Raw genomic sequence first — 14,204 nt, 5'->3', positions numbered from 1 at the left:
TCTATAGAATATTCCATCCAAACAGAAAAGAATATAACTTCTTCTCAGCACCTCATGAAATCTTCTCAAAAATTGACAACATACTCGGTAACAAAACAAACCTCAACAAATACAAAAAAATTGAAATAATCCAACGTACCTTATCATATCACCATGGTTTAAAACTAGAAGTCAACAGCAATACTAATTCCAGAAAAACCCACAAACACTTAGAAATTAAACAATGCTCACCTCAATCATCAATGGGTCAAGGAAGAAATAAAGGGAGAAATTAAAGACTTCCTAAAATTCAATGAAAATGACCACACAATATACCCAAATTTACGGGATATAGTAAAAGTAGTATTAAGAGGCAAGTTCATAGCACTAAATGCCTACATAAAGAAGCTGGAAAAATACCACACTAGTGAACTAACAGAACATTTGAAAACTTTAGAACAAAAAGAAGCAAACTTACATAAGAGAACTAGATGGCAGGAAATAATAAAATTGAGAGCTGAAATAAACAAAATAGAAACAAAGAAAACAATACAAAGAATCAATGAGACAAAGAGTTGGTTCTTCAAGAAAATCAACAAAATAGACAAAACTTTATCCAATCTAACCAAACGGCAGAAAGAGAATATCCAAATTAACAAAGTCAGAAATGAAAAGGGGGTCATAACGACAGACACAGAGGAAATACAGAGGATCATCAGGTCATATTTTGAAAACCTGTGCTCCCCAAAATCGGAAAACTTAAAGGAAATGGACAACTTTCTGGATAAATATCACTTACAAAAGTTAAATCAAGACCAGATAATCAAAATAAATAGACCTATAACTACTGAAGAAATAGAAACAGTCATCAAAAGTCTCCTGACCAAAAAAGCCCAGGAACAGATGGTTTCAGCTCAGATTTCTACAAGACTTTCAAAGAACTCATACCAATACTCCTCAAATTATTCCACACAATAGAAACAGAGGAAACATTTAAAAACTCTTTGTGAGGCTACAATTACCCTGATACCCAAACCACAGAAAGACATTACTAAGAAAAAGAATTACAGACCAATTTCACTCATGAACATTGATGCAAAAATACTAAGTAAAATACTGGCAAATTGAATTCAAGAAGACATCAGAACCATCATCCAACATGATCAAGTTGGCTTCATTCTACAGAAAAAGGAGTGGTTCAACATACAAATTCTGTCAACATAATCCACCATATAAACAAGCTGAACAATAAAAACCATGTGATCATCTCATTAGATGCCGAAAAAGTATTTGACAAAATACAACATCCCTTCATGATAAAGGTCTTGAAGAGAGCAGGGAACATACCTAAACATAATTAAGGCAATATACAGCAAGCCAACAGCCAACATCAAGCTAAATGGAGAGAAACTCCCAGCGATTCCACCGAAATCAGGAACAAACAAGGTTGTTCACTCTCTCAATATCTATTCAATATAGTTCTTGAGGTCCTAGATAGATCAATAAGACACCAAAGGGAGATCAAGGGGAAACAAATTGGACAAAAAGAAGTCAAACTCTCACTGTTGGCTGATAATATGATAGTTTATATAAGAGATCCCAAAAACTCTACCAAGAAACATCTTCAACTCATAAATACTTTCAGCAATGTAGCAGGATACAAGATTAACTAAAAAAATCAGTATCCCTCATGTACACAGATGATAAAAGTGCTGGGGAAGAAATCAGAGAATCAACATCCTTCACAATAGCCACAAATAGCATAAAATATCTTGGAGTAACTCTAACTAAACAAGTAGAAGACTTGTATGACAAGAACTTTAAATCTTTGAAGAAAGAAATTGAAGAAAACACCAGAAAGTAGAAAGATCTCCCATGCTCTTGGGTAGGTAGAATTAACATAGTAAAAATGGCAATCTTACCAGAAGCAATCTATAGATTCAACACAATGCCCATCAAAATCCCAGCAAAATTCTTCACAGACCTCAAAAGAACAGTACTCAACTTCATATGGAAAAGCAAAAAAACAAAAACAAAAAAAAACAAAAAAAAAACAAAAAAAACCAGGATAGCCAAAACAATCCTGTACAATAAAAGAACTTCTGGAGGCATCACAATCCCTGACTTCAAACTCTAGTACAGAGCTATAGTACTGAAAACAGCCTGGTCTTGGCATAGGAACAGTCAAGGGACCAATGAAACCGAATAGAAGACCCGAATATCAATCCACACATCTTTGAACACATGATCTTTGATAACAAAGCAAAAAAATATGGAAAAAAACAGAAAAAAGAAAGCATATTTAACAAGTGGTGCTGGCATAACTGGATATCAAAATGTAGAAGAATGAAAATAGATCCATATCTATTATCATGCACAAAACTCAAGTCCAAATGGATCAAAGACCTCAACATAAGGTCAGCCACACTGAATCTTATAGAAGAGAAAGTGGGAAGTACACTTGAACACATTGGCACAGGAAACAACTTCCTAAATATAATCCCAGCAGCACAGACACTGAGAGAAACAATTAATAAATAGGACCTCATGAAACTGAAAAGCTTCTGTAAAGCACAGGACACAGTCAATAAGGAAAACGACAGCCTACAGAATGGGAAAAGATCTTTACTAACCCCACATTAGACAGAGGTCTGATCTCCAAAATATTCAAAGAACTCAAGAAATTGGACAGCAAAAGATTACACAATCAAATAAAAAAATGGAGTACAGACCTAACAGAGGAATCTAAAATGGCTAAAAGACAGTTAAGGAAATGTTCAACATCCTTAGTCATCAGAGAAATACAAATCGAAACAACTCTGAGATTCAATCTTACACCTGTAAGAATGGCCAAAATCAAAAACACTGATGACAACTTATGCTGGAGAGGTTGTGGGGAAAAGGGAACACTTCTGCATTGCTGGTGGGAATGCAAGCTGGTACAACCCCTTTGGATGTCAGTGTGGCGATTTCTCAGAAAATTAGGAAGCAACCTTCCTCAAGACTCAGTAATATCACTTTTGGGTATATATCCAAAGGATGCTCAACCATGCCACAAGGACATGGGCTCAACTATGTTTATAGCAGCATTCTTTGTCATAGCCAGAACCTGGAAACAACCTAAATGCCCCTCGACTGAAGAATGAATAAAGAAAATGTGGTACATTTACACAATGGAGTACTAAATAAAAGAAAAAATAATGACATCTTTAATAATGCAGGCAAATGGGTAGAGCTAGAAAACATCATTTGAGTGAGGTAACCCAGACCCAAAAAGACAATTATCACATGTAGGTGGTTTTTAAACATAAAGCAAAGAAAGCCAGCCTACAAACCACAATCCCAGAGAATTTAGACAACAATGTGGACACTAAGAGAGACTTACATAGATATAATCTACATGGGAAGTAGAAAGTAGAAAAAGACCAGATCTCCTGAGTAAATTCTGAATTACACAATTAAAAAATGGGGTAGCAAACTAAACAGAATTCTCAACAGAAGAATCTCAAATGGCCAAAGGACACTCAAGGAAATGTCCAACATCCTTAGCCATCAGGGAAATGAAAATCAAAACAACTCTGAGATACCATCTTACACCAGTCAGAATGGCTAAGATGAAAAACACCAATGAAAGCTTATGCTGGAGAGGATGTAGAGTAAGGAAAACATTCCTCCATTGCTGGTGGAAATGCAAATTTGTCCAACCACTTTAAAAATCTGTATTGCAGCTTCTCAGAAAATTGGAAATCAACCTACCTCAAAACCCATTTATACCACCACCATTGGGCATATACCCACAGATGCTCAATCATACTACAAGGACATTTGTTCAACCATGTTCATAGCAGCATTATTTGTAATAGTTGAAAACAACCTAGATTCCCCTCAACTGAAGAATGAATAAAGAAGATGTGGCACATTTATACATTAGAGTACTACTAAGCAGTAAAAAAAAATGACATCTTGAAATTTTCATGCAGCTACATAGAACTAGAAAAAAGCATCCTGACTGAGGTAACCCAGACCCATAAGTGGATACTAGCTGTAAAGCAAAGAACACTGAGCCTCTAGTTCATGATCCTATAGAAGCCAAGTAACAAGATGAACCCTAAGGAAAACATACCTAGATCCTGGTATAGAAGGTCCTTCTGTCTGTATGTTGCTTTTCTTGGTTAATGAATAAAGAAACTGCTTTGGCCTGTTTATAGGGCAGAACTTATGTAGCCATGGAGATGGAAGTGAATGCAGGGAGAAAGAAGGGCGTAGTCAGGAGATGCCATGGATTCTTTGTCAGAGTAAGACATGCTGAAAATTAGTAGGTAAGCCACTGCCATGTGGCGATACACAGATTAATAGAAATGGGTTAAATTAAGATGTAATAGTTAGCCAATAAGAAGTTAGAACTAATGGGCCAAGCAGTAATTTAATTAATACAATTTCTGTGTAGTTATTTCAGTTCTGGGTGGCCAGGACAAACAAGCTGGCCCTCCTCTTACAACATCCACCTGGAAAGGAGAAACATACAAGATTGTCTGACAAAATTGGGAGCATTGGGGTGGGGGCAGAATGGGAAGACAAGGGGAGAATGGAAGTGGGAAGGAGAACTTGAGGGAATGGGATAGCCAAGATGGAGGAAGGATAGAGACGAGACCAAGGAAAATGATATTTTGATTGAGGGAGCCATTATGAGGTTAAGAAGAAACCTGGTACTAGAGAAATTCCCAGGAATCCACAAGGATGATGCCAGCTAGGACCCTAAGAAATAGAGGAGAGGGTGCTCAAACTGGCCTTACCCTATAGTCAGATTGATGAATATCTTAAATATCACCATAGAACCTTCATCCAGCAACTGACAGAAACAGAGGCAGAGACCTGCAGTGGAGCACTGGACTAAGCTCCCAAAGTCCAGTTGAAGAGTGGGAGGAGTGAGAATATGAACAAAGAAGTCAAGACCATGATGAGTACACCCACTGAAACAGTTTACCTGAGCTAATGGGAGCTTACCAACTCCAACCAAACAGAAAAGGAAACAGCATACATTCAAACTAATCCCTTTGAATGTTGGTAACAGTTATGACTAGGGCAGACTGCAAAGCCACTGCAGCGGCACCAGGATTTTTTCCCACTGCTTGTACTAGCTTTTGTGGAACCTGTTCTATTTGGATGGATACTTTGCTCGGCCTAGATATAGTAGAAAGGGCCTTGGACATTCCCCAAAGCTATGTACCTTACCCTCTCTGAGGAGTGGATGGACGGTGGGGAGGGTAATTGGAGGGGATAGGAGGAGGGGAGGGAGTGGGAACTGGGATTGGTTTGTTTTCTTTTTAAAAATAATAAAAAAATTAAAAGAAATAAATTTTGGAATACAATAGAAAAATAAAATATGCAAATATAAGGTGTAAATTGAGTTACATATGAAGCTCCCTTTCTCTCACTGCACAAAATCCAGACAAAATGCGAAGCAGAAACATTTTATACCATCATTAACTTAAAAGTAAGCAAAGGAAATATTCATGTACCAGAAGCAAACAGGAAATTAAAACCAAGGCTGTGAGATGGAAAAACTTCCACATTCATAGTAATTACATTCATAGTAATGCCAGAAGTAGGTATGCCATATTGACAGAGATAGATTTAGCCTGAAGTCAATGAACTTCCATTTTAAGACTCTCCCATTTCATAGTTCCATTTCTAAGACCTAAAAAGGAGCTATTATGCCTGGTAATTTTATTTCTAGCTTTGTTTTTTGCCATCAGCTAATGCTGTTGTCTCTTCTAACCTTGAATTCTTTCTGGTAAGTGTAAAAATGTGGTATAACTGTTATGAAGCAGTTCAAGGTTTGAGATATGGATACTTTATAGATGATCTAATTTTTTTCATAGATAAGAAATAAAATCACAGATGATATGTAAAAAGGTATATTCAAGAGGGGGCTTGTAGGAGTCATGGGGTCAAGGACATCACAAGAAAAATCACATCATCAACTAGTCTGGGCTCATAGGAGCTCATGGAGACTGAACTGACAACTAGGGAGCCTGCATGGGACCCACCTGGACCCTCTGCATACATATGACAGTTGTGTAGCTTGGTCTTCTTGTGGTACTCTTGACGGTGGGAACAGTGGCTATGTCTGACTCTTTTACTGGATTTTGGGATCCTATTACTCATACTGGGTTACTCTGCCCATCCTTAATACATGCTTAGTCTTACTGCAACTTGGTATGCCATGTTTTGTTAAGGCCAGTACTTTCCTAAACAGAAAAGAGGAGTGGATTTTGGTGTGGGAACAGAAAGGAGAAACTGTGGCTGGGATGATTTTATATATATATATATATATATATATATATATATATATATATATATATATATGTGTGTGTGTGTGTGTGTGTGTGTGTGTGTGTGTGTGTGTATGTATATATACATATATATATATGTAATAGGAAAACATAAAAACATTTAGAACATAAAAACAGTATTCATAAAGGTTAAATTCTTCATTTAAACTATAAAACATGAATGATTTTTCATGTTTCAGTGATTCAGTAAATCAAAGTGTATAGACTTTTGATTCAGCCATGCTTTATATGTAATTTTGATTTTCACATTTTTACTTACTGTAACCCAAAAATATTAAGTAAAAATTCCCAGCATAAATATCTCAAAAGTTTCAAGTAACTTTAATATTGTGATAATTGTTCTATTTAAATGATAGCTACTAATCTCTTACTGTGTTTACTTTATGAATTAAACATTATTATAGGTGTGTATGCATAAGAAAAAAATCTATCATCTATAAGATTCAGTATCATCTGTGATCTTAGAATGTATCTTCCACAAATTAGAGGGAGCACTATATGCTTCATTATATTTAAGATTATTTATTTATGAGATGAAACAGAAAGAATAAAGAAAGGAATTGTCCACCAAAAATACAGTCTGATGCATTCCAGAAAAGAATCCAGTAGATTTCTAGTAGATGCTGCCAAGAATGAGATTCTACTGCTTTGTTGATATTTTTGTACCTGACTCTCACCTGATCTACTTCATGTTTTGTAATGGCGGTGCTGGAGATCTTTAAAGAGTGTTGATTGGATATTGGATTTTATAAAAGAGAGGGAATGAAAAACCTTTTTTTCAGTGACATATCTAAAATAATCTGATAGATTGAAAAATGTGTTAACTCTATTTAAAAAATTGTAAGGTCCTGCAATTGGTTCTCAAAATCCAATTCCAAAAATAAGAAGACAGGTTGATACGACTGTGTAAAATACAATAATCTAGAAATGAATTAACTCTGAAAGGTTCGTGACATTGTGGCTGCACTGAATATTTCAGGAATGCCTGGAGGACACAGCACTTCAACTAAAATTAACATTGTAAGAGAAGGGTTTATTGAATAAGTTTCTATGTGGGAGGTAACTCTGTTATTCCACTAAAGGCATTGTGATCATTTAATATCTCAGTTTTATTTTATAATTATTTAAAGAAGCTCACAGAAGTTGTAGTGACACATGGCTGTAATCTCAGCATTTATGGAAAGGTTCTCTAGTTGGAGGCCATTACAGCATAGTGAGACCTTATCTCCAAAACAAAACAAACAAACAAATCCCAGGATGCATTAGTGAAAGTATAAACCTATCTTAATGTGGGCAAAATTAAATTGATATCCAGAAAGTGGAGCTGAGAAGTTACAGCACATTGGATATAGAGGATGAAAAAACTGTCAGTAGAGGCACAATTATGGTGGTTATTTTTCTAATGGTAATTACAATCAAGTCACTCTACCAGGCATTCTTCATATATTATAATATGTAATTCTCAAAATAGCCTCCTAGAGAAGTCTCATTACCCCTGCTTTCAAATAAGGTCAGAAGTACAAGGAGATTAAATACCTCATCTATGTTAATGCAGTTAGCTAGTGAACACTATCATGTGGATTTAGATCTGCCTAACACCAAAAGACACTTTTAATGTCCTGAAATTCTCTTTCCTACAGTTTACAACTTCAAATACTATATTGTCTAATTTTATACCATAATAGCTGAACATATGCTAAGTCTTCACAAATGCATGGGAATCTAGAGTGAGCAGAGTACATTGTTTATCTCAATTACCTTTTATGAAAACCTATGACGCTTATTTTGTCATTATAATATACATGAGTGATTGAAACCAGGACATTCTTAGACTGTTTTTTTTTCAAAGCTTAATTTCTCTCATTTAAGATGCATCTCATTCAGCTAGCCTCCTAAAAATTTCTGTCCAGGTAAAAGAAATAAGGTATTATATTAGAAAGGGCTGTATAGAGGAACAGGACTGATAGGATAAACAAACAAGGTGTGTGTGTGTGTGTGTGTGTGTGTGTGTGTGTGTGTGTGTGTGTGTGTGTGTGAAGAATTTATTAAGTTGGCTTACATTCAAATAGAAACAACAGGTTTCTCGACCCAGGAGGTTGAGAACCTAATAGTTTCTTAGTCCAAAAGACAGGGTCCCTCGATTCCATGCAAACACCTGGGGGGTTACTGGAGAGCCTCTGGCCCCATCAATGGTGGAAGTCTGAAAATACTGGTTCATCGATGCGCAAAAGATGCAGCAGCAACAACAGAGCAAACTGACTCAGCCATAAGAGTGAAGGTCAAGCAAGCAATATGTGGAAGACCTGCTGTGCAGGTTTTTTGTTTTTTTGTTTTTTTTAAATCCGGCCTGCTACCAGAAGGTATCCCCAAACCTGGGTGGATCTTCCCATATCAATTAAGGCTCCCTACTCAGGTGATTTGTGGCAAGTTCACATTAAAATCCACCATTGGATATTATAATAATCATTTTAAAGGAAAGGTGACTAAACTCTAGAGAACTGAGGATACAGGCTAAAAGAAAGAGAATTGGCATAGAAATGGGTATATCTTTTGTACCCATTAATCTGCCCAGAAGAGAAAGTTGTTTGTATTAGGGATGTGCTAGAGAACAATACTGGAGTTGTTAGTTGGGGGAGGGACTCTTGAATGACTTTCTATGTTTGATGATCTCTGAAATCCACTCATGTTGTGGTTGCGTTCCATTCCTGAGTAAATAATATCTGCAGGGTGAGCAGGGTCATCTTAAGTTCAAGGCCACTTACCTTATCATGAGTGGATTTTTTCGGATCCAATGTCAGGCCCCAGGAAGCAGGCGTCATTCCTTTAGCAACGTTAACAACAGTTGGAGTGCAGTTTCCTCACGGCATCTGTAAAGTGGTCCCAGCAGCCAAGGTGTCATGATGACAGTCTTGCCTGTCACCAGCACAGGAACTGCTGGCTTTACAGCTCTGTGCTCAAAGCAAAGGACATGTCATTTGCCATTCAAGGGCCAAATGACTGCTCTTGACACTTCTGCTCTTTCTAAAGAAAAACACAGTAAGAAAAAAAGAAGACATGTTAACAGATGTTTAAAATTAATATTCCTAAAACCTTTTAAAATACTTAAGTTGTAAACTAGTACTCTTTGGAGAGTTAGGTACATTTGGTAAGTTTCAATACGGCTGCGTATCAGCTATATTTCAAATACTTTGTAGTGACTACAGAATGGATGTGGCACCCATAAATGAAGTTACAGTGGCTGCCATCCGTATCAATACCATATAAAACTACTGTAATGTGATTAGTGCTTTGTATGCATTATCATTTAAACCATATGTTCTAGGAGGCACAAGTTATGTTAGTGTTTCATTTTTATAAGATGAAACTTTAAGGTCACAAAACACTTTTGTGCTAAAAAAATATTGAGAATTTCTTGAGTTCTAGAAAACCCTTCCATATTTTACATGTAGTAATGAATTTATTCTTACTAATTTATTCCAGTAAGGGACAGACTAAACCTCCATTTTACAACCAAATAGTCATTCAAATTTCAGGAAGCCTTCATGGCAGAAAGACTAGTTCTTGTGGGGAATCTCTGATCCTGTCTCACTCCTCCTATTCCAGAGCCCGCCCCTCAGAAAGCCCTACAAGGGTAAGTTCCTCCCACAGAGCTGCTCAAGACCAGGCCTACAGGGTATTTAAGACCTGACCATCAGACAGGTGCTCTCCCTCTCTCTTGCTTTCCCAAGAGTCACCGGGAGTTGCTTTACTCTGTTTATTAAATCTGGATTTATCAATTTGGTTTGATTGCATGGGTGGAGGAACCCAATAACCGGGAATCCAATACTTAGCATTTCTGTCCCACAACCTCAGGCAACATTTTCTCCAGCCTGCCCTACACTGAATTACCTCATCACTAGGCAGGGAGATCTGCACCCGAGTAGGGTGTTTCAACCTGTTTTATGCAAGGTGAAGTATAGAACACCCTGAGATTATGTAGCTCACAAAAGCTCTGGGCCTGATATTCTCTTTAGTATATCATTCTTGAAGCTATGAGATTTATTAAATGAATCAGATCATTTCTTGAAGCTATGAGATTTATTAAATGTCAGAAAAAGACTCGGACCACCTAAAAATCAAATCCAGAACCTTTAAGTCTTTGGTGGGGGCATCTCGCACTATGGGGCAATGAAGAAGCAATCTAGGTGCCCTGTGACTTACAGGATGTGGGGGAGGTGAGGAGGAAGGACACTTTTTAGTTCTGGTGAGCTCCAAATAAGAGCTGGGAAATGATCCCGAGCGCGTGATCCCTGGAGTCTGCAAATTCCTGTTCTTGCTCCTTTCTTGGAATCCAGACACTTGGGGAGTTTGTTTTCAAACTCAGCAAAGCTGTTTTTCTCTTTCTGTGTCAGGAGGGGGTCCCAGAATCAAAACTAAAGATCAGAGATACACAAGGCTGCTGTTTCCAGACTGTGATTTCAACATTTCTCCTGTGAAGTCCCTGCACCGCTACCCCTAGGGAGCCTAATGCAGATTCACATCCATATTTTCAATAAGCTACTTGCTAGTATCTGTGAGGATGCAAGGAAATGGTGGTCCAATTGGCTTGTAGATCGAACCAAGGGCCTGCTTCTACAAACACTACCCCAGCCTCTGACACTGCTGTATGGTTCAAGTCGCTATGGGTGCAGGACAGGAAAGTAAGCTTAAGCTGTTGCCCTGGGGTCACCACAACAGGCTAATGAAACCCAACACTGAGCAGATCCTAATCAGCACCACCCACAGGCTTGCCTGTGGACAGAGATTCTGGAACTGGTCTGGTGTCAGCGAGGACAACAGCCCCAATGTATTGACTGTGCTTCTTTTCCAGCTGAGGTCACCTCTAGTTGGTTGCAGCAGTCTTGGACAATACGTGCAATAGGCAATAGACAGTTTAGGGTAACATGGAGACATCATGGTGCTTCCCAGGTGCTGTGGTGGTCTTGGGAGGGCAGGAGAGCAAGGACTAGTATCCAGGTGATACCCAAATATCAAGATTAACACACGAAAGAAGCCAATTAGTTGCCAGAGAAAGACTGGAAGCCCTTCCTCTCCTGGGCAGCACACAAATAGCAAAGAAAAGGCCTATGGACAAAGTGTATATACCCTCTAAACAGTCGTGCAGTTTTTGGTCCACTGCTTTTGAGTTTCTGCTTTGCTTTCTGCACGCTACCCTGTCTTCAACACTGCTTTCCTTTCATAATAAAATGCCTCTATTTCTGTTTCTAGCCCCATGTTCTGGTACAACTCTTTGCTGTGGACCACATGAATCTTGTTCTGTTAACAGACGACCCTGGAACACCAGCAGGTGATCTCTGCACTGTGTTAGAAGTTTGGTGGGTGAAGTTTGGAGGCACAAGTATGGCATACAAGTCTGGAACTTTTATTCATTCTGACTCTGCTGAGAATTCTGTAGTACGTGGCTATAGGTCAGTGACTTTGTGCAAGGCATATTAGCCTATGACAGCCTCGGGGAGAGGCTTCTGGGGACACACCGTGCTCCTAGGTACGTTCTAACTGGTGGAGATTAGGGTGCCAATAACTCAGAGAAACCATTTGGCTAGTTGATTATACCTTGCTTTTTTCCCCTATAATTTCTAAAATATTGTTCTTTAAGTAATACTTGTCATTTGTTAACACTCCCAGTCAGTGTTAAAACAGCTCTCACTCGTCTCAAAGAGATAAAACAGAATTTATTCTGGAGCTAAAGTTGAGTCACTTTGGCCTGGGAACACAGATCCAGCTTACTTACTCCCAAGTCCACATTCCTATGTTGTTGACAGTTTGGTCAAGAGCATTTGTTCAACTATGTTCATAGCAGCATTATTTGTAATAGCCAGAACCTGGAAACAAGCTGGATGCCCCTCAACTGAAGAGTGGATAAAGAAAGTGTGGCACATCTACACATTAGAGTACTACTCAGCAGTAAAAAATAATGACATCTTGAATTTTGCATGCAAATGGACGGAATTAGAAAACATCATCCTGAGTGAGCTAACCCAGACCCAAAAAAGCCAAGTATGGTATGTACTCACTCATAAGTGGATACTAGTCATAAACAAATGGCAACAAGCCTATAGCTCAGGATCCTAGAGAAACTAATAAGGTGAACCCAAAGAAAAACATATATAGACCCACCTGGAAATTGGAATCAGACAAAAATTTAGGGGTGGGAAGTGGGGGTAAAGGGGGAGGTGGTTGAGAAGAACTTGAAGGAATGGGATGGTCGAGATGGAGGAAGGACAGATATGAGAGCAAGGAAAGAGATATCTCGATTGAGGGAGCCATTATGGAGTTAGCAAGAAACCTGGCTCTAGAAAAATGCCAAATAACCCACAGGGATGAACCCAGCTGAGACCCTAAGCAATAGAGGAGAGGGTGTCTGATTTAACCTGACCCTGTAGTCAGACTGATGATTATTTTAAATATAACAATAGAACCTTCATCCAACAACAGATGGGGAACAGAGGAAATGACCCACATTGGAGCACTGGACTGAGCTCCCAAGTTTCAGCTGAAGAGTGGAAGGAGTGAGAATATGAGCAAGGAATTCAAGACCATGAGGGGGTCATCCACTGAGACAGTTTGCTTGAGCTAATGGCAGCTCACCAACTCCAACTGGACTGGGAGTGAACGAGCATGGGAACAACCAAGCCCCCAGAAGGGGGCTGACAGCTGGGACAGACTGAGGGGCTACTGATAGTGACACTGGGATGTGTCTCTATTGCATATACCGGCTTCATGGGATCCTATTCTCTTTGGATGTAGACCTTGCTCAACCTAGATGTAGTAGGGAGGGCCTTGGACTTTCCACAGGGAGAGGTGCATGGCACTTCCTTAGGGTTGGAGGGGTAGGGGTAGGGTCTGTAGAGGGAGAGGGAGGGGACTGGAAGGGGAGGGAGTAGAAATTTGAATGGGTATTTTTTAAGTAATAAAAAGGAAAAAAAACCAAGACAATGCATTTTAAAAAAAGACAAATAAAAAAAAAACACCAAGAGATACCAGGTCTCCAGGTTACAGCAAAGCGAAGAAAGTTCAGATCGAGGCAGGCTTTATATCTTGTCTGATTATATTCTTTTCCAGTTGGTGAAAACTATGGCTTTGTTCAAGTTAACGCATTCCAAAAGGTTTTCTCAGCCTGTCTCACATAGGTGCTCAAAGAAATGCCTAAATACATTACAGTTAGGCTCTAGACCTGCAACATTCCAACTACTTTAGTCACAGAAGTTCTAATCAGTTAATCAGCCTTGACAGATGAGCAATGTAAGGTGTGTAGGTTTTTTTTTTCCCAGAAACTTTTATTTTGAAGAGTATTTAGAACTCTAGTGTCCCTCTCCTTTCCTCCCCTTTCTGGGTATCCATCTTTCTTTGTTCAATAAGACAAATACATCTCTGCTTTTGTCTATCGATGTTTCTGTTTCGATGTAATATGCTACTGCAGACCTAGAACAACAGGGTAAAATGACCATAGAATGAAAATAAAAGTTATATACCTTTACACATATTTTAGTTTTTCACCGCAAGTCTATTTTCACAGTAATGGAAAGTTATCAACATATGTATCGTGTGCTTAAAGAAAATGGGAAACCATAACAACGAAATTCAGACAGTATTATTGATTGCCAATTTCTTTTAGAAAGAAATGTTTTGGCTAAGCATTGCACCTGAGCAAAACAACTGGCTGAAACTAACAGACTATGGAGTGGGTAGTAGAGCAAGGTTGTTAGTAATTTTAGCTATTATCACGTGTCACACATACAAATGAAAAATAAAATTGGTATCAATATTTTTTCTTCCATCTTATTTCTGTTTATCTATAAACAAAGTTGTATTGACTTTAGGCCATAATAA

This window comes from Myodes glareolus, chromosome X (genome assembly GCF_982192425.1).
Source record: "Myodes glareolus chromosome X, mMyoGla1.1, whole genome shotgun sequence".
Taxonomy (NCBI): Eukaryota; Metazoa; Chordata; class Mammalia; order Rodentia; family Cricetidae; genus Myodes; species Myodes glareolus.
This window is presented reverse-complemented; position numbering follows the sequence as displayed.